The 21856-nt window shown below is 35.6% G+C and overlaps 1 long non-coding RNA gene across 1 annotated transcript in view; it reads left to right on the forward strand.

Annotated features, from left to right (window-relative positions):
- Nucleotides 1-21856, forward strand: part of LOC145286302 (uncharacterized) — an 81281-nt gene that overhangs the window by 22548 nt on the left and 36877 nt on the right. The window contains exon 2 of the long non-coding RNA XR_013869137.1: nt 5121-5305. This is a non-coding gene — a long non-coding RNA (uncharacterized LOC145286302). The remainder of the gene's footprint in view (nt 1-5120; nt 5306-21856) is intronic.

Consider the following 21856-nt stretch of genomic DNA (forward strand, 5'->3'; position numbering starts at 1 on the left):
CTACCCTTTTCTCAGCAGTCCTGGCAATGCTTTTAATGTAACTGTTCCAACTCATGTTCCCTGTGAACGTTAGGCCAAGGAGTTAAAAAGAAGTACTTTCAGGTAATAAGTCGTTGACCATTGCTATTGGTGGTAGAGAAAGTTTTTTGTAATAATTGAAGGAAACAAGTTTAGTCTTGGCAGCATTAAATATGACCATCCATTTTTGTCCCAATATGATCTGATTTTCCTGAGAAGACCTTCATGCCATACCCTGTCAAAAGCCTTAGATATATCAAGGGCTACCGCTCTACCATCTTCTGCTTTGTCCAGTGAATGGTATATACATTCAGAGATTGCAGTTAGGATATCTGCTATGGAACGGGCTTGCCTAAATCCATATTGTTGGTCGATCATTATTTTAGCATTTGTAAGGTTTGTTGGACTAGAGTTTGGTTAATTACGGACTCAAATATTTTGGCGAAATGGGGCGATAATTTAATGGGTCATTTCTTTTGTCAAAATTCTTGAAAACTGGTACCACAGAAGCAGTTTTCCAGCAGTCAGGAAAGCAAGACATATTAAGGCATTCATTATAAAGTTTAGAGAGAACTGGAGCTACCTCGGTGAAGCATTTATTTAATAGCACAGCTGGGATGAGATCGGGTCCACATACATTTGAAGTATTAAAGTTTTTTTTTATGATATATATTATTTTAATTGGAATTCATTATTGAGATGAGTATTATTTATATTAATTTATTTATTGCGGACTATTATTCTAATCTTTATTAGTTGTTGTTTCACGGCGTTTTGGCCAACTATTCCTCTGACCTTCGTCAGGTGGTAACCACGACGGATAGGAACTTCAATCTTCTAACTGCATTCTCAGCAATCATTGCCATCCGTAGTTGTTGTCTCACCACGTTTTTGGCCAAGTAAGCCTCTGACCGGCTTTGAGTAGGATTGGAACAGCTATCTTCAGACAATTCTCACCTGGAACCATAGATTCAACGTCTCTATCAACTGCGCCACAGGCCCCGAAGGGCGATCAAGTTTGGATTTTTTATCTTATAAATCCACGTTTATTTATTATCTGATCTACCATGGTCAGGTTCGTACCGAATGGTATATATATATTTCAATTGGAATTAATTATTGAGATGAATATTATTTATTTTAATTTATTTATTGCGGACTATTATTGTCATCTTTATTAGTTATTGCTTCACAACGTTTTGGCCAACTATTCCTCTAGCCTTTGTCAGGTGGTAACCGCGATGGATAGAAACTTTGAATATCCTAACTGCATTCTCAGCAATTAGTTTAGAGGGATAGGATGTGGCGGGAGCAGGGAAAACAGCGTTCATTGCCCTAGTCAGGAAACAAGATTGACCATTGAGTGTTTCTGTCAAATCCCTGTGATAGTACCTCTGTACCTGGCTTATAGGCAAAGGAGTATAGAAACATGGCGATAGACAGAGCCTATCTACTCCTTAAGCAGTTTAGGTTTGCAAACCGGTAATTTGTTTGAGTCACCAGCTCTAGGAAGGTTGTCATCCAGGACTAAAGAGGCCTCCTTCCCATTTGCTTATGGCTGGAGTTCTACCATGTCGGTTGATTCCTGGATCTATAAATGAGTGAGGCACAAACAACAAATGTGATGTTATTTTTACTTTTGAATAGTCTTTATTCTCATTCTTCGGTAGTAAAATTCTCTTTGCAATTGATCATAAAAGTAGTGATTGTATAATAATGAAGAAAAGGCTATTTTCAAGCTTTTGTATCATTTGTTCTGAAAATCTAGGTCTAAAAATATTAAATTTGTCAAAAATAAGATTCAATTTTTCAAAGGTCATCTTTAAAAAGTCTATAAAAAAAATTTGAGTCAGTGTTAAACATTTTGCCTATTCAAGTTTATTGAATGTTTGATTTGTTTGAGACTATCCGCAAACTCAACTTTCTGACTCTCTAGAAACTCATGTGCGTTCTTTATTTATATTAAGGTGTATGTGTGAGGTGGTGACATCCTGTTAACCAGTTTGCGCTCAAAATGGACCCCCCTGACCTATGGCGCTTGTCAATATCTCAGACCAGAGTTAACAAGTTTGATTTATGTCACCGTTTTTATTATTTTTTAAAAAAAATCCCTTTACACTTAACTTGAACACAAACAAGTTGGTTCAAGCCAGCACCGTGTTAATCACGCTACTGCCACACAACAGAAGAAAAAAGACTCTTCCAGAACTTAGTACAAGACATGCTTAATGACTTTTTTTAAAATTTAAATAATTTATTTAAACTTTTTATAGCATGTCTGGTGATTTTCATTATTTGGTATTTTGTTACTTGAATTCTTATAAATCTAATATTTTTAAATTCATCTTTAATTTTAAAACTAATGGCAAACAAAATTGCTTAGCGATCAAGTAAGACACTCGACATTAACGGAACATTATTCTTTAATCTTAAAATTGAATTTCTTTATGAGAAAAAAGACGTAGCGGTGGTAAAAAGATAAGCGTCTACTAAGCATTTAAGGTACTTACAGTCCTCTGATACAGAAATGAAGGATGTGGATAACAACGAATTTGTTTGTAGAATTACGTGTTTGAGTCTAGGGGTATTAAACATGTAACATAGCGTAAAAAAAATAAAACTCTGTGTTCAAAGGAAAATAAAAAGTATTTATTTTGCATAAAGGTAAAAAAACAAGATTTACAATTGGTCTAAGGGAGATAAGCAAGTTCTTAATTCAGTCTAGTTTACGTTTAGAAGAAAGCCCGTGTTATTGAGAATTAATAACAATATTTCTTTGGTAAGAGACAAGGTAAAAAAAAAATCTTTATAATTACCAAATGTCCAGTTTTTCTTTAAGGGTGCTTGTAATTGATTCTTTTTATAAGATTTCTTTCGACCAGATTTGAATCCCAGAAAATATTGCCCAGAATTAATCTAGTCAGCGTCTGACAACCTGGAGTAATGACTCAATCTGACTCTTTTACTGACTAACTGGAGTTGACGCTATCAGCGTTCTTTTATAGGTTTGGTGAATGGAAAGTTCCAGAAACGCTCCAAATGAACACGACTTAGAAGATTACAAAAGCTCCCAAAAAAGAACATTTTTATATTGTATATTTAGAACTCTCCAGAAACTTTGAAGAACATTATTATTTTCTAATTTTAATGTAACGCTTTTAATACTAATAATTATACATTTTTAATATTATTTTAAGAAATTGTAATATCTTAATACTTTTATGAGGAAAACGTCCTCTCATACCAGTAGACAGTCCGATCGTTGCCAAGAGAATTTGAACAACAAATCAGATTTCCTGGTGATGGAACATCACATGAGAGATGATGGTGATATGGAAGATAGTAATGAGTGCTCCTAGTGTTTGGTTTACGAACGAAGTAGGTTAGTGGAAAGTATAAGTAATAAGTGAATAAACAGTGCTCATATTGGATAGGGGAACTGCTGAAAATGAATGACAACGTCAAACCCCAGTATTGCCTACGGTACTGAAATGTGACAAAACAGGACAATTAAGTTTGGGAATGGATAATGCCTCTTGCCCTTTGAGTTAGGTGTCAGTCATAAGTGTTTCAAATAATCTCACCACAAGAGGCTGAGCATTTAAGAGACAAATAGGTCGTATGACTAAACAAGAAGTTATGCTAACTAGTTTGATCAAGTATTTTGGAGAGGAAATTTTAACCAAAAGAAAACTATTTGGGAATTTGGCATAAAACTCTTCTATCAAGCGAGCATAAGGAGAGAAAGATTACTGTTATGACAGATAGGATAGATGAGAAAGAATCGAAGGTTGTGGAGAAAAAAAAAAAAGGAATGCATTAGAAAAAACACTACTCGCACAACTGAAAAAAGTAACAAATGAATCTTGGAATACAATTAACAGTAAAACATATCTGCTATGAAGACATGGGATAAGCAATACTGACTTTATTACTAAAAGAAAATATAGTTTAAGTCTGAAGAAATTACCGACGTGAGAGCAACAAACATCAGACTGTTTAACGGAACTCAGATATGATTTTGCCTTGATTTAACTGACTTTGTTACATAATTAATTGTAGTCAACAAAACTGAAACATTTCGACTCTGATTAAGTAATTTCTGAAGGCATAGAAAACTTTCCCCTTTCAACGTATCAAAACGTTGTCTTTACATAGAAAAAAAATATGTTGAAATTTCTTTTTTATAAAAGAAAAGAAAAGAAAAGAAAAATGATATAAAAAAGGAAGGTGAGGAAAAAAGGTAAAATGGAAAGGTCGAACAAACTATACACTAAGACATTTTATTTGGATTTATTTATGAATATTTTTGTTTGAATATTTGCATTGCTTGTTTGTTTGTCTTCTTTTATTACCTTAACGTAGGTTTTAATAAATTATTGTAAAGAATTTTTGGAAAACGCATGTAGCAGCAGCACCTCACGTTCGCAAATGACCAAGCTGTGAAGGAAGCGAAGAAAGCAAAGAGAGAAACTTGGAAGCACATGTTATTGCGAAAGGAACTTTTCAAACAAGATGTGCAATCCAAACATTTAACAAAAAAAATGATCGAACGCCCATGTGCTATGGCATGAGCTACAGACATAACAGCTAGTTATATCTGCAGAGATAGGGAAACAGGTAATTTACCTAAGAGAAACGCAGGGATGCGTACATATTGTTGCTGACTTGGAAAATTATGTATCCGTGGTTTGGTGATAAAACGACTCTTAATAAATGCTTTTTGTTTCAACTGAAAAAAACTTGAGTCAAATTTCTATCCTTTGTTTCTTTGCGATTGTATCTGCATACAACGTGTTGGGTCTGAGTTGATACGTAAAGGCCATGTTATATATGCATTATTTGGAACCTAAATGGGCAGGTCTTTTTCGAAAAACTAGAGAAATTACAATTAAAAATAATTCACAATAGTTTATGAAAAAAGAAAAATAGACAAATAAGATAAATTTTTAATGTTAGTGGTTTGTTTATTAACTTTTGATGGTATAATAAATCATTTTTAAAATATCTTTAATTTTGTAATTAAGAGAGTGTGTTTCCAAACGGAGAGAATGCATTGTTTGAATTTAATTGTAGAATAAAAATGTCATCTTGAATTTTAGGTTGAATGGGCTCTTGAGAAAGATTTCGTTTTGTCGCAATCGCTTCAAACAAGATATGGATCATTCAACGGAAAAAACAAAGTAATCCGTTTTCAACAACTTACCATCACAAAAAGGAAGAAACAACAAACCAAGCCGAAAAAGTAAACTTGGAAAAAGAAAAAACAAAAGAATTGCACTGGTCTGTGAGTACTATTGTTCGTTTTTTTCTTTTCTTCAATTTTTTTTCTTGTTTTGTCCGTTATATTTTATTTGCGTAATGAGGTAGAAATAGAAAATAGTAAAAAATGGGTATAGTAAAATGAACCCGAAACAGCTCTTTACTGGCTGGGGAATCCACAAAAGCAGTTTGTGATCTGACTGCTTTGGTGCAAACCAGATCATACTTGAACAGCGTGCATGCCATGGGTAATAGACGGATGCATATATGATGGGTGGATAAGTGATCTGTAAAATGTGCTGTCACTCACTCACACACACACACACGCTCGTCCGCAAATAAACAAATGTTTATTCATTTCAATTTTCCCGCGCATTTTGCACAAAAATAAGTTCTTCCAGCAACGACATAATTTCAAATATGCCCATACGCTTTTCTCACAACAAAAGTAAAATGAACATATTTAATGTTAACTAATGGGAGTACCCGGCGTTGCCCAGGTGTGGTGAGGAGTAGGGGGTAAATCAAAACAAAATGCAAAATAAAGAATAAACAAACAAAAAAAATAGCATAAATAACCCTGTTTAAATGTTAAAATTTAAAAATCGAAAAAAAATATATCTGATATCTCGGCTCAACCATGCAATCTTAAGATAAAGCTGCTGCCACTATAACGACTGGTCTATGATCCCGTGAGTGAAGTTAGGTCGTTTTTTTATATTTAAACTAATTCAAAAAAGAACTTTTTTGCGCATGCATGTTTGGCGAAATTGTCATGAAGGAACGATTTTTTGCTACCCCTCCCTGTAGAAAAGTGCCCAGTCGAGGGTGAAGGAATTAATGTTCAAGCCAATTTTTTTATATTTGTTGTCCGAAGGCTCGAGCTCCAAAACAATACAAATCTTTTGAAAATCTGTTTCCTCTGTCAAAAGTTTTAGGTAGACATACATACATACATACATACATTTAAACAGATTTTTGTCCTTTATATTATAGAAGACAAAAGTTCTAGTATTAACTTGCATATTGGGCATGAATTCAGATAACAAAAGTTTACCACAAATAACCCTTGGTGAAAGTCGCCATTTTTAAAATCCAACTTTTGTATGTTTAACTTTAAGGAATATTGCCTTTTTTTTTTTTTGTTTTGAAGCAAAATCCGAAAGAAAGAAAAGAGCTGTTGATATTTCCCATGTAGAAACTATTAAGTTTAAGGACAGTGTTAAAAGTTTGTGAGAAAGTCCGAAAAAATGATGGCTGGGCATCTACTGTCAAAAGTAGAATAGGTTATGTAGTCGACCTTGTTTCACAAGAAGCACGTAATCACAAAACATGTTTTGCAAACTTTCATTCCAATAAAAACATTCCTAAGGCATTCTCTTTTGCTGATTCCTCTAAGAAACAAAACCTTGGTAGACTAGAGGATTCAGAGAGAAAGCAGGCATTTCTGGAAGTTGCTAATTATTTGCAGCAAAATGACGAGGAGCAACTCTCATCATCGATCTTGTTAAAAAAAATGGAGGAAATTCTCGAGGACACTGGCTTTGAATCATAAAGTCTCTCATACATGAAATCTCGATTACTAGAAAATTTGAAAGACAAAATCATTATGACTGAAATTAATGGGAAACCTAATGTTGTTATTCTTAAGTACAGCAAAATGTATTCTCCATCAATTCTATGCACAGAGCCGCTCAACAGGCAATTCAGAGGCCATTAAAATCATAAAGGCGGCAGCCAAGATTATCAAGAATGACATTAAAAATATCCAGACAAGTTCAGAATATTACCCGTCTAAGAATGGTTTTGAACAGGACGCAATTCTTGAATATGTCCCTCAAACATTGTTGATCTTTCTTAGGAAGATATTTGCAGGCAATAACAATGATTTGAAACTTGAATCAATAGGTCAAGCGATAATGCAGGCTGTTAGACCCAGAGTTCTCTTTGCACCTTTGCAGTTTGGTTTAGCAGTGAAAATGCATGAACAATTTGGATCGAGATTCTTAACTGACACTCTGAATAGCCATACCTTCTCTTTATCTTACCTGGAAGTCCAGAAATTCCAAAGAAGTGCCGCTCTCGTTCATGGCATTGAAACTCTTTCCTCTGTTGAAACTGAATTTGTGCAGTTCGTAGGTGATAATATGGACCATAATGTAAGGAGTATTGATGGATTCGGCACATTGCACGGTATGGGCATCATAGCACCTTTTACACCTACGAAAGTTAAAGCAAAATCAGTTCCAAGGATTCAGGTCCTTTCAGAAGATATAATAAGGGGTGGAAGGATCAACATCAAGTACTTAGGTTCACAACACGCGAACAAACTACAAGTGACACTTAAAGAGTTCCAAGCCAAGAAAGTTTTCGATTCCACTGCTAATGTTGGCATTCTTTAGAAGGTTTCACTAATTTTACATCTGTGCAGACCCATATGATCAGGCCTTACGTAGTCAGTGCACAAAGGAACATATCCTTGAAAATCAGCAACATTTCTTGGCCAATAACCGACATGGACCCTGATAACTCAACCTGCATGTACTCAATGTTATATATATAGTAGTTATATATAGTAGTGATAAATCACTACAGGAAAAACATACCAATTCTAATATTTGATCAGCCACTTTGGTACAATGCAATAATGATAGTTGAGTCACAGCCTTAGTTCCAGTCCTCTGAAATCATTTATCTTGTGACTTGGTGGGCTCGATACACAGATGAGCTTGCTGGGGTCAATTAGTCATTTGATTACAGGCTTTGGAGTGCAAGAATTCTTTGAACTTGTGTATGCTGAAAATACAGTCAAGCACATGCTAAGTGGCAAAACCATTGCAAGAGCTATTCATGTTCACTTTTTAGTTAATGCTGCTCTGAATGCTATTTTTTAGCAAAAGCCTATGATTTGCCAGTTTCACATATCACTGAGGATGATCAACCCAACACTGACGCAGAAGAGTCATTTTCTCAAAATGAAGACCTGAAAGAAACTCAGGAGTTATTGAAACGTCTACTTGATGGGACTGACACATTGGAAAATGTTCTGTCATCAAAGCCTGTGACCAGGATTGCCCAGAAAATCAACTGTGAAGGATGCAATGGTTGATCAGCGAACAGCAAAATTGTGGATTCAATACCTTGATATGAAGATCCTGCAATTGTCTATCAAGGCAGAGCACACTGGCAACTGGAATTGCACATGGATGCTGTAAAGAAAATGCCACCAATGTTCACTGCAGCAGGATACATTCTATATGAAAATGCCACCAGTGTTCACTGCAGCAGGATACATTCTATATAAAAATGCCACCAATGTTCACTGCAGCAGGATACATTCTATATGAAAATGCCACCAATGTTCACTGCAGCAGGATACATTCTATATGAAAATGCCACCAATGTTCACTGCAGCAGGATACATTCTATATGAAAATGCCACCAATGTTCACTGCAGCAGTATACATTCTATATAAAAATGCCACCAATGTTCACTGCAGCAGGATGCATTCTATATAAAAATGCCACCAATGTTCACTGCAGCAGGATGCATTCTATATGAAAATGCCACCAATGTTCACTGCAGCAGGATACATTCTATATGAAAATGCCACCAATGTTCACTGCAGCAGGATGCATTCTATATGAAAATGCCACCAATGTTCACTGCAGCAGGATGCATTCTATATGAAAATGCCACCAATGTTCACTGCAGCAGGATACATTCTATATGAAAATGCCACCAATGTTCACTGCAGCAGGATGCATTCTATATAAAAATGCCACCAATGTTCACTGCAGTAGGATACATTCTATATGAAAATGCCACCAATGTTCACTTCAGCAGGATACATTCTATATGAAAATGCCACCAATGTTCACTGCAGCAGGATACATTCTATATGAAAATGCCACCAATGTTCACTGCAGCAGGATACATTCTATATGAAAATGCCACCAATGTTCACTGCAGCAGGATACATTCTATATGAAAATGCCACCAATATTCACTGCAGCAGGATACATTCTATATGAAAATGCCACCAATGTTCACTGCAGCAGGATGCATTCTATATAAAAATGCCACCAATGTTCACTGCAGTAGGATACATTCTATATGAAAATGCCACCAATGTTCACTGCAGCAGGATACATTCTATATGAAAATGCCACCAATGTTCACTGCAGCAGGATACATTCTATATGAAAATGCCACTTGTGTTCACTGCAGCAGGATACATTCTATATGAAAATGCCACCAATGTTCACTGCAGCAGGATACATTCTATATGAAAATGCCACCAATATTCACTGCAGCAGGATGCATTCTATATGAAAATGCCACCAATGTTCACTGCAGCAGGATACATTCTATATGAAAATGCCACCAATGTTCACTGCAGCAGGATACATTCTATATGAAAATGCCACCAATGTTCACTGCAGCATGATACATTCTATATGAAAATGCCACCAATGTTCACTGCAGCAGGATACATTCTATATGAAAATGCCACCAATGTTCACTGCAGCATTCTATATGCAAAATAGGCCTACTTGTACTTGCAGCAAATGAAGGGCTGCCTAAAAGTCATCCGGAAGTGTAACAGAAATTTTTTGAAAGATTCCATGTGATTAGACAGAGCTATCGTGGCTGGGCAGGCATTTGTTATGGCACTAGTGACCAGCACCAGGATGCATTTCAGCAAGAAAAGAAAAGAGCAAGATGTGAGGAATACATGGAAGCTCCTTGCGTTTCTCCAGACATTTGACTTTCATGGAAGATCAGTCCATTCACAGCTTTTCACATGGAGTAACTGGAGATAAAAGATGGTGAACAGAGCAAACTCCAGTGGAGAGGTAATCATAGTCTATGGTTGGAGAAAATGTTCACGAGTACACTTTTTAAAAAAAGTATCGGGCAATTACACTTGGGTCAAAAGTTTTGCTCAGCAAAGATGAAGCAGTTGAGACTGATCCACAATTCCTATTCCAGAGACTGTGTGTGCTATCTACCTATGAACCCTCAACTTAGCAGCAGCAAGAACATTTCCAATATGAGTTTTGTGGTTACCCACCTGCATTTTTTTATTATTTCGGATTATCACAACAGGCAAAAAAAAAAAAAACGGCTTTGGCAGGCACAATATGGGAACTGACTTCCCCTGTACAATCAGGTCCAGTCTTCAGATCCACAGTATCTCTTAGATGATGGAGCACTACTTCAACGCCTCCCAGGTCACACATTTGATGAGATCTGTGCCCAATAATAGATGTAGAAAAGCATCTTTGATGGGTATGAAAGTGATCCATCATTAAAGATGTGACTCATGACACCGAGTAGGAGACTCTATTGGTGTTAATATATCATTGACCCCTTTAAGGGTGTTCAAATTAAAAAATGTTTTCCTTGCTAATCAACAAAACAAACAATTGTCCATCTATTTGCTGAAAGAGAGTTTGAAGGAAACAGGTTGTAAAGTAGTCCATGCATCTGGAGACGCTGACATATCGATTGTGAAGACTGCTCTAGAACTGGCAGACAGGAGCAACCATTTTAATAGCAGATGGCACTGACCTATTGGTTCTTATGTTATCATGCCAATAGATGATGGTTACATCTTCTTCATGCCAAAACCAAAGGTTAGTGCAAAAAGTTTGAAAGTCTGGAACATCAAAGAGATGAGGAAATCTTTAGGAGATGTGATCTGTTCCAAGATTCTTTTTATTCATGCACTACTGGGTTGTGATTCAACATCCAGTGTTCATGGAATTGTGGGAAGACAGCGTCCCTTTGAAAGGTGATGAACAATATAAACTTCCTAAAACTGGCAGAAGTGTTTGGCAAGGATAGCAATGCAGAAGGAGTTATTGAAGCTGGGGAGAAGGCTTTAGTGTGCCTGTACAATGGTAATGATGGGGGAAAACATCGATCATCTCCAACTGAGGCGCTTTAAGGAAAAGATTGCAAAAAGCTCAAAGTATGTTGAGGCCAAATCATTGCCACCAACAAGAGCAGCTACAGAATTCCACAGCCTTCGAGTTTACTTCCAAATTCTGGAATGGAAAAATAGAAACCAGCTAAAACCTGACGAGTGGGGATGAAACTTTCAGATGGTAAATTACAACCTATCAAGACTGACTTGCCACCTGGTCCTGTAAATTTGTTGGTTTTAATTAGATGTAACTATATTGTAAGGTGCACTACAGCAACATGCAGTTGTAGGAAACATGGAATTCACTGTTCAAACTTTTGTTGTAATTGCAAAGGCCTCCACGGCACCAATCCACCACAGTCAGATCTTGATGATGATTAAGTTTGACTAATTCTTGATGAGAAATCTTCTTTAGTTCGTTCATGAATTTGTTCTGTGGTGGTTATGAAAGAGCCTTGCCCCAACATTTGACCAACTGACCATTCCTTTATTGCAAAATGTACTTATTTTGTGCTTTTTTTCAATGAAATGTCAGGAATTATTGTGAAAATCGTCACCTTGAAAAAGGCTACTTTGTCTGCTTTTTGTATCTTTTATATTCATATTTGTATAAGAAATAAAAAGCTTGAAAACAATGGAAGGGGCTTGATATTTTTAGCTGGCTTAGGGTGGGTCCTGTGTTGGTTTTCATGCAAAAAATATTTTTTTATTTCTGATTTAATAAAGGTTTTTTCTCAGAAAAATGTTTATTTTTGTCAGTAATTGTCAGGAATAATGGACGTACTTGTCAGGAATCTTGAAATTTTAATATTAAGTTGAATTTAAAAAATAGTGGTCTTTGACCCTTTTTGTCAAGGCTACTTGTGGTAAACTTTTTTTTTTATCTGAAAGAGAGGTTATTCATGTCTAATATGCAAGTTGCCTTTGTTGGCAATTTGTTTGAAGTTCAGCCACATTTTGACTGGACTATAAAACGATTCTGATATGAATGGTTCTTGTATCAAAGAAGCTCTCTGCTTTGACAAACTTTTGGATTTGACGTTTGCTCGTAATCTGAAATGGAAGACTTCAATCAAATCTGCCACAAAAGTTGTTGGTAAAATGACTGCATCATTCTACCACTGTAGAAAGTATCTAACTCCCAACACAGTCCTCTACATATATAAGAGCCATGTACATCCTGAAATGGAGTACTGTTGCTACATCTGGGCAGGTGCTCATTGAGATCCTATCTTGCCTTAAAGTTCAGAACTAGCTTTAAAACTTAGTAGGTGATGCCCTTTTCTCTTCCCTGCAATGTAAAATGTTTTTGACTCCTGATGGGGGTATGAGACGAATGGATTCGACAATCATTTTTATAACCAACGGCTGTGCTAAACAACAAAATGAAAACGTTTAAAAATTATAAAAATTGTCGAATTTTGGATTCAATCAGTTCGCCAGTTGCACGGACCGCATTTGATTCTTGGCCGCCATCTTGGTTACTGATCTTAACTACGTCGTCATCTTTGTTCAACACAATGTCTCAGAACTTAACAGGTTAACTACACCACGGACCGCATTTGATTCTTGGCCGCCATCTTGGTTACTGATCTTAACTACGTCGTCATCTTTGTTCAACACAATGTCTCAGAACTTAACAGGTTAACTACACCACGGACCGCATTTGATTCTTGGCCGCCATCTTGGTTACTGATCTGAACTACGTCGTCATCTTTGTTCAACACAATGTCTCAAAACTTAACACTTTCCCACAGAAGAAAAGTTGCTAGTTTGTATTTGCTCTGTCGTTATTTTCATGTCAAGTGCTCATCTGAGCTTCAATCTATGATTCTTCCTTGCCAAACTTTCACAAAAAACACTCATTTATCTACAACCACTATCAACAATTTCCCTCATTCTCTATTTGTGCCTAAATCTAAATGCTAATTCCATGAACAAAGCTTCTTTCCTCAAATTGCTCGTCTGTGGAACTTTGTTCTGTTGGATTGCTTTCCAGCTGACTGCAATATTGTCATCTTCAAGTCCAATCTAAACAAGTTCTTGTTGAGCCATCCCATTAAATAATTAAATTATAACCCATTTCAACCAATAACGATTACTACGCTGTTGTCCTGCTGACCACTGTGCATTTACTAACTCTTATCCTTGAATGATCTTAATAAATGCTGACTCCCTTGTAAAAAAATTTTTTCTAACTTTATATTTTGAACATTTTACTTTATACTTTATACGTTTAAAAAATATTTTAGTAAGTATATAAAAAATGCTAGATATTTTAGCCTGTTAAAACCGACATAAGTTATAGAGTGTTGCTTTGAAACGAGTGCTATATGCCATCTGAAACAGACTTCCAAATTTTTATTCCAGAACCATGCTGACAGCAACTGAAACATTTCATTTTATGAAGCATTAAAAGTTCTGGCAGTTACCAACTCTGCTGTTTTTTAAATTCACATCTGTTTTTATTTCTAGAATCTGTCTATATTATATTTTTCTTAGTCTGTTAAAAAAAAAAAAAGAAAAAAAAAGGGGTTAAAGGGCGATACTCAAAGGCAAGCAGGCAACTGTCAGGGTTGCAAAAAAAGAAATGCTCTTCAAGCGACCTGCCCAACAGAGTCTGGTAACAACTAGTATCAAATTTTTTTACAGGAGCAAAGATCAAATACTCTGGTCGCCATGATAGCAAAATCTTGTCTCATCAAGAAAATGATGGAACCTGTTTTATAGGTTTGAAACAACCTCCTACGATCCTCCTACCCCTTTTTTTACCTTAAATACCATTTGTCAAGCTTCACTTATGTTGGGACATTCATTCCCTGACGGCTGAGCTCACACGACGTAAGCATCATTCCTTTTTATTTTTTTAATTGTTTGCAGTTTGTTTATCCGTTTCACTTTTTCTTGGAAATTACTGGCTGATTTGGCTGAAATTTTGTATAGACCTTTGTTATAAGGGGCAGCAAACTAAGTATCCATTTGATGCACAGTTTGAAATTAATGCCGATTAGTGTTTGATGCAAAAATGAGCACAGATTTAATCATTCAACCATCAATTTGGCAAAAAGCACTCATTGTAAGTCTATAATAAGAAAAAACACAAAATACATTTATAACACTTGTAGAATTCATCTTGAATTGTACCTTATGGATGCGGAAACATTCAAACTAAATACATTATAAGTTATTAGATGTACACAGTGTGATCATGTTTGAAAGTGAAGCCTGGACAGTGAGAGTTGAGGACATGTGTTGCATGGAGAGAGAAATGATATGATGGATGTATAAAATTAATTATAAAGACAGGTTTTGATCTGATGACCTAAGATGAAGATTAAATCTGAAGAGTATAAGAAAATGTGTGCAGAACAGAAGACTTTGATGGTATGGCACATTGGAAGAATGAATGAGAGTTCTTGGATTAGTAGATGTAGTGATCTCCATCAATTCGCTGTTTTCATACTTCATTGTAATACAGCTTTCATTTCAGTGGTTTCTTTCCAAAAACTGTAAGCTTGTGGAACTCTCTTCCTGCTGACTGTTTTCCTCCTATCTATAGCTTTGCTCTTTTCAAGACTAACGTCAGTAGGAAGTCTTGTCTTTACAACAATCATCTTTCATTCTTGCTAGTTCTTTATATCAAGTGGCTTCATGCCTTGTTTGGAGTGATTTCCATAAAAAAAAAAAAAAAGCTAATTTTAGGAATATGACATTTTTGTTCCATGACTGGTATGTACATCATAAAGATTTTTCTGTATTTTTAATTAGATTGAGTTCTGGATTTGCCGCCCCTTTTTTTTTTTTTTTTACCCAAGAAGAAAATAGCTTTACATTTTGATAAAATCTGAAATATCTATTTATATATAAAAGGCCTTTTGCCTGTGTATGTCTGCATGTGTTTGAGTTATAGACTTCGAAACGGTCGGGCTGATTTTTTCTTAAATTTCACACAAATGTACTTTATGTGTCTGAGAGTGTTCTTAGATAGGTTTTGTAATGGAATGCCTCCAATAAGTACCGAAAAATGGTAATTGAAAATAAAATCCAATTAAAGAAGGAACAGTCCAATTTTGAATAAAGTTAACGCCCTTATACAGCCTAATATCACAAGTGCATTTGAGCAGGTTTATCACCACGCAAGCAAAAATGCCCAGCGTATAAAATTAACAGTAGGTTCTTTGATAAGGCAGGGGCGCATGTGAATGAAGAGCAATTGACCCATGATATTTTACTTTTGTATTTTAAATTTTAATCCAACCCATTATATAAAAATAATTTTATAAAATCAACAGTAGGTTCTCTACAGTGCAACGTAGACTACAAGGCATTGTGAACTACGTCACTACGGAAAGGTATGTGAAGTTTCCTCCCAGTGCCCACGATTGGTCCACCAACTAGAGCAGACAATCGATTTGATTAAAAAACGGAATTTTACCGATTTCGATTACAATAAAAGTATTGAAAGTGTGAAACATTCGTTGATTCTCATTCAATCCCGAGCAACGTCGAGCCTCCCTGTTAAGCATGATTTGAGATTAAATAAGAGAAAAGGATATCAGCGTTTTTTTTATTAAATCAAAACTTGTTCCGTCTGCCTGCTTCCCACCTGACTACAACTTGGATGTCTTCAAGTCCAACGTTAACAAATTCCTAATGAACCGCCCCCTTAAGTAAACACTTCATCAAATCTCCACACTAACGTAATGTACTTGCAATAACCTTTATCCCTGAGTGGCTTCCGGGCCTTGATAAGTGGTGACCACTGTGTAAAAAAAAAAAAAAAAAAAAAAAAAGCGATGATGTTTCTTTGGCCCTGTTTTACAATTTGTCATTTTGCAGAGGGAGACAACTCTTGTTTACTAAGAGATATTTGTTCATTTTTTTTTCATCTCATGATTTAGGACGCTCGATGTAGCGCTATTTTTTTTATCAAATCAAAACATTAAAAAAAAAGAAAACATTTTGTATTAATATTATCATCTTTGTTACATAAAAAACATTGCCGCAGCTTTTTTTTTTTTTTTTTTTTTTTAATACTTTGATGAAAACTATCGCTGCACGCTGCATCGAGCGTCCTAAATTATGAGATGAACATGAACAAATCTCTTAGTAAACAACTTGTCTCCCCCTGCACAATAACAAATTGTAAAACAGTGCTGTTTCTATATATCAATAAAATCCATTACTTTATCCAATACAATTAGCATATTTTCATAAAGGGAGATAAATAAAACAAAACCAAAAAAATATTAAAGAGAAACGTACAAAGGGAGATAACAATGTTTGCTTTTAATTACCTCCCTTCATTATTTTATTCTATTATAAAAAAATTCATTTCAATAGATTCATTTTAAAATTTTAATGAAGCAAGTTCTGAGTTCAACCTCAAAAAGAAAAATCTTTACGATGTATGTACCCGTCACTGAACGAAAATATCATATTCCAAAAATCACGTAAAAATAATTTTACGATTTTTAGTGATTTATCGTAGCCATTGTAAGGTTTGTTTGGATCTCTCGGTAGTTCTGAATTGAGTTGTCACTCTTTACTCATTCAGTATGGCGTCTCGCTTCCATCATAAGATTTGATTAAAAAAAAAAAAAAATACTTGGTCAATTTACGTCATTTTTAGAATGTGACAAATTCGTTCCATGACGAGTACGTACACTTTTTTGGCCACGTGAGAGAGGGGGCATTTTTTGTGTTTATTGGCTAAAAAGTTTTTTGTTTGATTTTTTTTTTTTTTTTTTTTGCATGGTATTAAACCCTGAACTCTGGGACTCTTTTCCATTTCATAGCCTAGCCTTTGTTTACGATATGCGCGAGCATAAACGAAGGCTGTTAAATGTGTACTTGCATACCAACTGTCTTGTCACAGTATAGTATTGACGAAAAATTAAAATTAAACGAAAAATAAATAGTTTTCCAAATATTAAACCATGTGATTCTATATGTTATCACAGGTGGCCATTTTGTATACGCAAGCGCACGCATATGATCGACACACGCACGTCACACATATTTTCAGTGTGGTGAATTAAAACACGGCGTCTCGCTTCCATCATAAGATTGTTGGATTAAAAAAAAAAAAAAATACTTGATCAATTTAGTCATTTTTAGAATATGACAAATTCCTTCCATGATGAGTACGTATATCTTTTTTCGTTTTTGTTTTTTATTTAATCAGGTTTAATTTTGGACTTGCACCGTATATTATTTACTAAGTTTCGGATCTTGTGAGATGAGGATTTAAGATACGTGTAATTTAATGGCGGAAATTGATAGGAGGATATGGTTTGGAAAGACGGTTTATCATAATTTTTTGTAATTTTCTAATGACTTTCTGATTGTATTTGAAAGATTAACGCCTAAAGTTAATCTCTAAAAGAAAGAAAAAAAAATTACATGTGAAAAAAAGTTATAATGAAAATGTTTTCATGGCAACATTAGAAACTGACAAGTTCAGCTAAATTTTGTAGTTAAATAAATTCATTGTAAAAATCCCTTGAAAGATATTAGTTTTTTTTTTTTGTTTTTTTGTTTTTTTTGACTATTTCAAAGATAATTAGCAAGATAAATTCTAAAGATATTGAATTAAAAAAAAAAAAAATTTCTTTGTACAAAAAATAGCTCAATTTGCCTCAAAAAGCAAGAGTTTATTAACAGGTACAGCTTTGCACAATCAAAACAAACGCAATGCGCATAAGTTCTATGGACGCCCAAAATGTAAACGTCGGGGGGGGGGGGTCACCGTTTTTAGGAGAGAAGTAATTGGTTTACCTTCCCAATAAATTATAGCAAAGAAAAGGCACAAAAGAAACAAACTTCCTTTCAAACAATAACAATGAAGAGTATTTTATTTGTAGCAGGAACTAGCAGGTCAGGCTGTTAAAAGGGAAGAAGAAAAAGAAAGTTTTTTTCAGGTCGTCAAAGGTTAGTCAGTATCATGTCGTCCCCGGCTGGATTACAGTTGTCTCACATCGAGACCGTCAATGCTATAGCGAGATGTCCGGTGTACAGGGGATGAAAGAGGATAGATGTTGCTAGGCTGGCGGTCCGGATCTGACTGCTGACGTTCCCTTAAAACTTTTTGGGAGCAGATGAATCAATGCGCCTTATTAGCTGATTGGTCAGCCTGTGGCCAGAGAACTGGGGGTGGGGGGCATTGATTCACCAGAGAAAATAGTTCTCTGTGACTGGTAAAAAAAGTCAATTCTATTTTAAAATTTATAGAGGAAATGAAACATACTTCATTTTTCTTTTTTTTTTTTTTTTTTTTTGAAGATTAAAATTAAAAAAAATATTAATTCAAGTATTTGTTCTAATAAAAGGAAATGTTTATTTAATCAGAATATTTTTTACATGATTCGATTTATTTTCATAAATCTTTTTTTAAAATAAAGTAAAAGTGCATTTTAAGTGTGAAAAACGTCGATTAAAATCGCTGATTACACTGACAATTTATTCCTTGAAAAAATAAGCAAAAATAAATTAATAATTAAATAGAATACGGCGGATGCAAATCCTGTCTGTTTCTGTTTTGTTTTTTGTCACAATTTTGCGCATCAGCATTTGTCTAAATTAATTGTTATAAAAAATAATACCATTTTAAAAATTTTTCTCTTAGTAATACTATATCAAACTTCACACAAAAAAACACTTGTCTAGCTACAACCACTATCAACAATTCTTCCCCCTCTTTATCTGTGCCTAAATCCAAACACAAATTCCATGAACAAAGTTTTTTTCCTAGAACAGTCCGCCTGTGGAACTGTTCCACTAATCTGCTTTTCAGCTGACTACATGGTCGGCTTCAAGTCTAATGTAGATGAATTCTTGTTAAGCCATCTCCTTAGATAATCAAATTATACACAATTTCCACCACTAACGAGTAATACACTGTTTTCCCACTGACCACCGTCCATTCATTTAACCCTTATCCTCAAATAGCCTTCAGGCCTTAATAAATGGCAACTTCCTTGTAAAAAATAAATAAATAAATGCATGTTTTTCCTATCGTACAAGTACATTTAGCAGTCTTTCTGTCTTCTTTACATGTTCGATTTGCTTTTTATAATATTGGAGGTGCCTTAAAAAAAAAAAAAAGACTGTGAATCGATTCCAACTTTTTTCTAGCATTTGGAAATGAGAACTAATGAATGTGTATGGCCTCGGCTCTGTTTTAAAAGACAATGGATACCCCTGAAAGAGTTCAGCACATGTAATTGTGAAGCAAGGGTTGCTGCCTGATTAAAGTGCCAAGAAGTTCAAATCGACTGGAAACCATGCTGAGATAAATAAAAAGTACATACAGCACCTGGTATTCCCAAATGGTCAACCATCTTAGTATTGACCAGGCTCAACAATGCTCTGACAGGAACCGGTGTGTCAGCATGATTATGCTGAATTCAGGTATATATATCTTGAGTATGTGAATACGTTTATATATTTCTATGTATCAAATCCACTAATAAACTAATGAGTTTTTGATCATAGCTGCTAGACATAAGGGTGAGCAATGTGGGTTATATTTACTTTAATATGGTTTTATAGTTGGTTAAAGTGTTGGTGACTGCTTGTGAATCAAAAATTTCCATGAAAAATGTCAGTCATAGACAATCATCTCACCATGATTGGCAGTTAACGGTCATAGTCACGCAGAGAGAAATTGAGATGTGAAGCTCATAAATAAAAGGAAAAACTCATAAGATCTTGTCTTCATTTCTTTTACTCATCCACCACAAGTCACAAAAGTCAAACAATATTCACCGATGACTAGAAAACTTTTCCGGTATGAATTATCTCCCTTAGATAGTTTTGCATCATCTCGTCGCAGTGAGCATTAGTGGGCGTTCATGTGTTGGTCAAGTTCTGAACTTGACTCAGTACATAGAGGATAGGTATGAAAGAAAAAAAAATCACAGGGGCTGTATTTATCGACCTCACGGCAGCCTATGACACCATCAACCACCGAGCACTTCTGCTGAAAGTTGGCCAGACCTTGAAGAATAGAAAAATGGTTTCCATTATAGAATCTCTTCTCCGGAATCGAAGATTCTTTGTCGAAATGGATGGTAGGCAGAGTCGGTGGAGGTCACAGAAGAATGGTCTGTCCCAGGGTTCTGTCTTGGCGCCGACTTTGTTTAACATCTATACAAATGACCTACCAGAATTTACAGACATCCATAGATTCATCTATGCGGATGACACGTGTCTTGCGACACAAGACAAGAGCTTTGAAGCAATTGAGAAAAGAATATCCAGTGCCTTAAAAACCTTAGCCTCCTATAAGAAATGGTTCCTCAATGCCAATCCTGGGAAAACAAAAGTATGGAGTTTCCACCTTAACAACCACATAGCCAACAGGAAGCTGAAGATCCAATGGGAAGGTAACGAGCTAGTAAATGAACCATATCCAGTCTACCTTGGCATCACACTGGACCGAACTCTCTCCTTCAAGACACACATAGACACGCTCCGAAAGAAGATCGCGCCTCGAATTAACTTAGTCAACATACTGGCTAACTCGAGGTGGGGAGCAGACCCACACACGCTAAGGACAACATCATTAGCCCTATGTTACTCCACGGCTGAATATGGCGCTGCAGTATGGTCTCGCTCAGCCTATGCTCACCGCATTGACGCAAATCTCCACAAAGCTTGCCGAATCATAACTGGAAACTTAAAAAGCACACCTCTACCAGCCCTATACCGATTAAGTGGCATACCACCACCTAAAGTCCGCCGGGATATAATTGCGAGAGTTGAGCGTACTAAACAACTCGAAGACCCCAGACACCCTCTCTATGGCTACTCGGAGATGGCGAAGCTTTGAGGAACTACCGGACACTCCTACATCCTCTTACCGGCTGCAGATGTGGAGAGAGGTAGACCCTCAGTCTACAAATATAGCACTGCCAGAGCCCGGTGAAACCTTACCACCTGGCACACACCTGTCCCGTTCGGAGTGGGTCACTCTGAATAGGGCAAGGGCAAAAGTTGCAAAAACTGGCGACAACCTCCTCATGTGGGGTTACTCTACAACTGCTGAATGCCCTTGTGGTGCCCAAGTTCAGACCATCGAGCACATTTTAACATCTTGCCCACTGGGGCCCAACTGCACGCTGGTTGAAGAGATGAAGCGACAAGATATGAGTGAGCATTAATGTTGCCACTTTTACAGTTTAATCAAGACATAAAAAAAATGAAAATATTGAAAAAGGTTAAATTGTATGTATCTGTTTTGAACTGAAGATTTCCGAAAAAAAAAAATTCACTTAATTTGATCGAGTAATTTTGTTTTTACGGCAGAAAAACGTTTTTATGACAGCGTGTTGAAGGTAGACATCTTCAAATTTTTTAAATTTTTGTTTGGATTTTTAGAACACGCCATGGGGAGATAACTCAATTTAAAGCGCCGACACTCCTTCCCCATATTTAATACTAGTTTTTCTTCCTAAAAATCGAATCTTTTGCTTGGTATCATACCAAAAAAATTTTTTTGTTGTAAAAAAAAAAAAAAAAAAAAAAAAAAAAAAAAAAAATTTTTTTTTTTTTTCGGAGAACTTCATTCCATAACGGATACGTAAAATTTAAACTTTTTTTTTTATATTTTCATTTTTAAATGTCTTGATTAAACT

The sequence above is a fragment of the Euprymna scolopes genome, chromosome 10 (genome assembly GCF_053919585.1).
Source record: "Euprymna scolopes isolate OS-2025 chromosome 10, ASM5391958v1, whole genome shotgun sequence".
NCBI lineage: Eukaryota > Metazoa > Mollusca > Cephalopoda > Sepiida > Sepiolidae > Euprymna > Euprymna scolopes.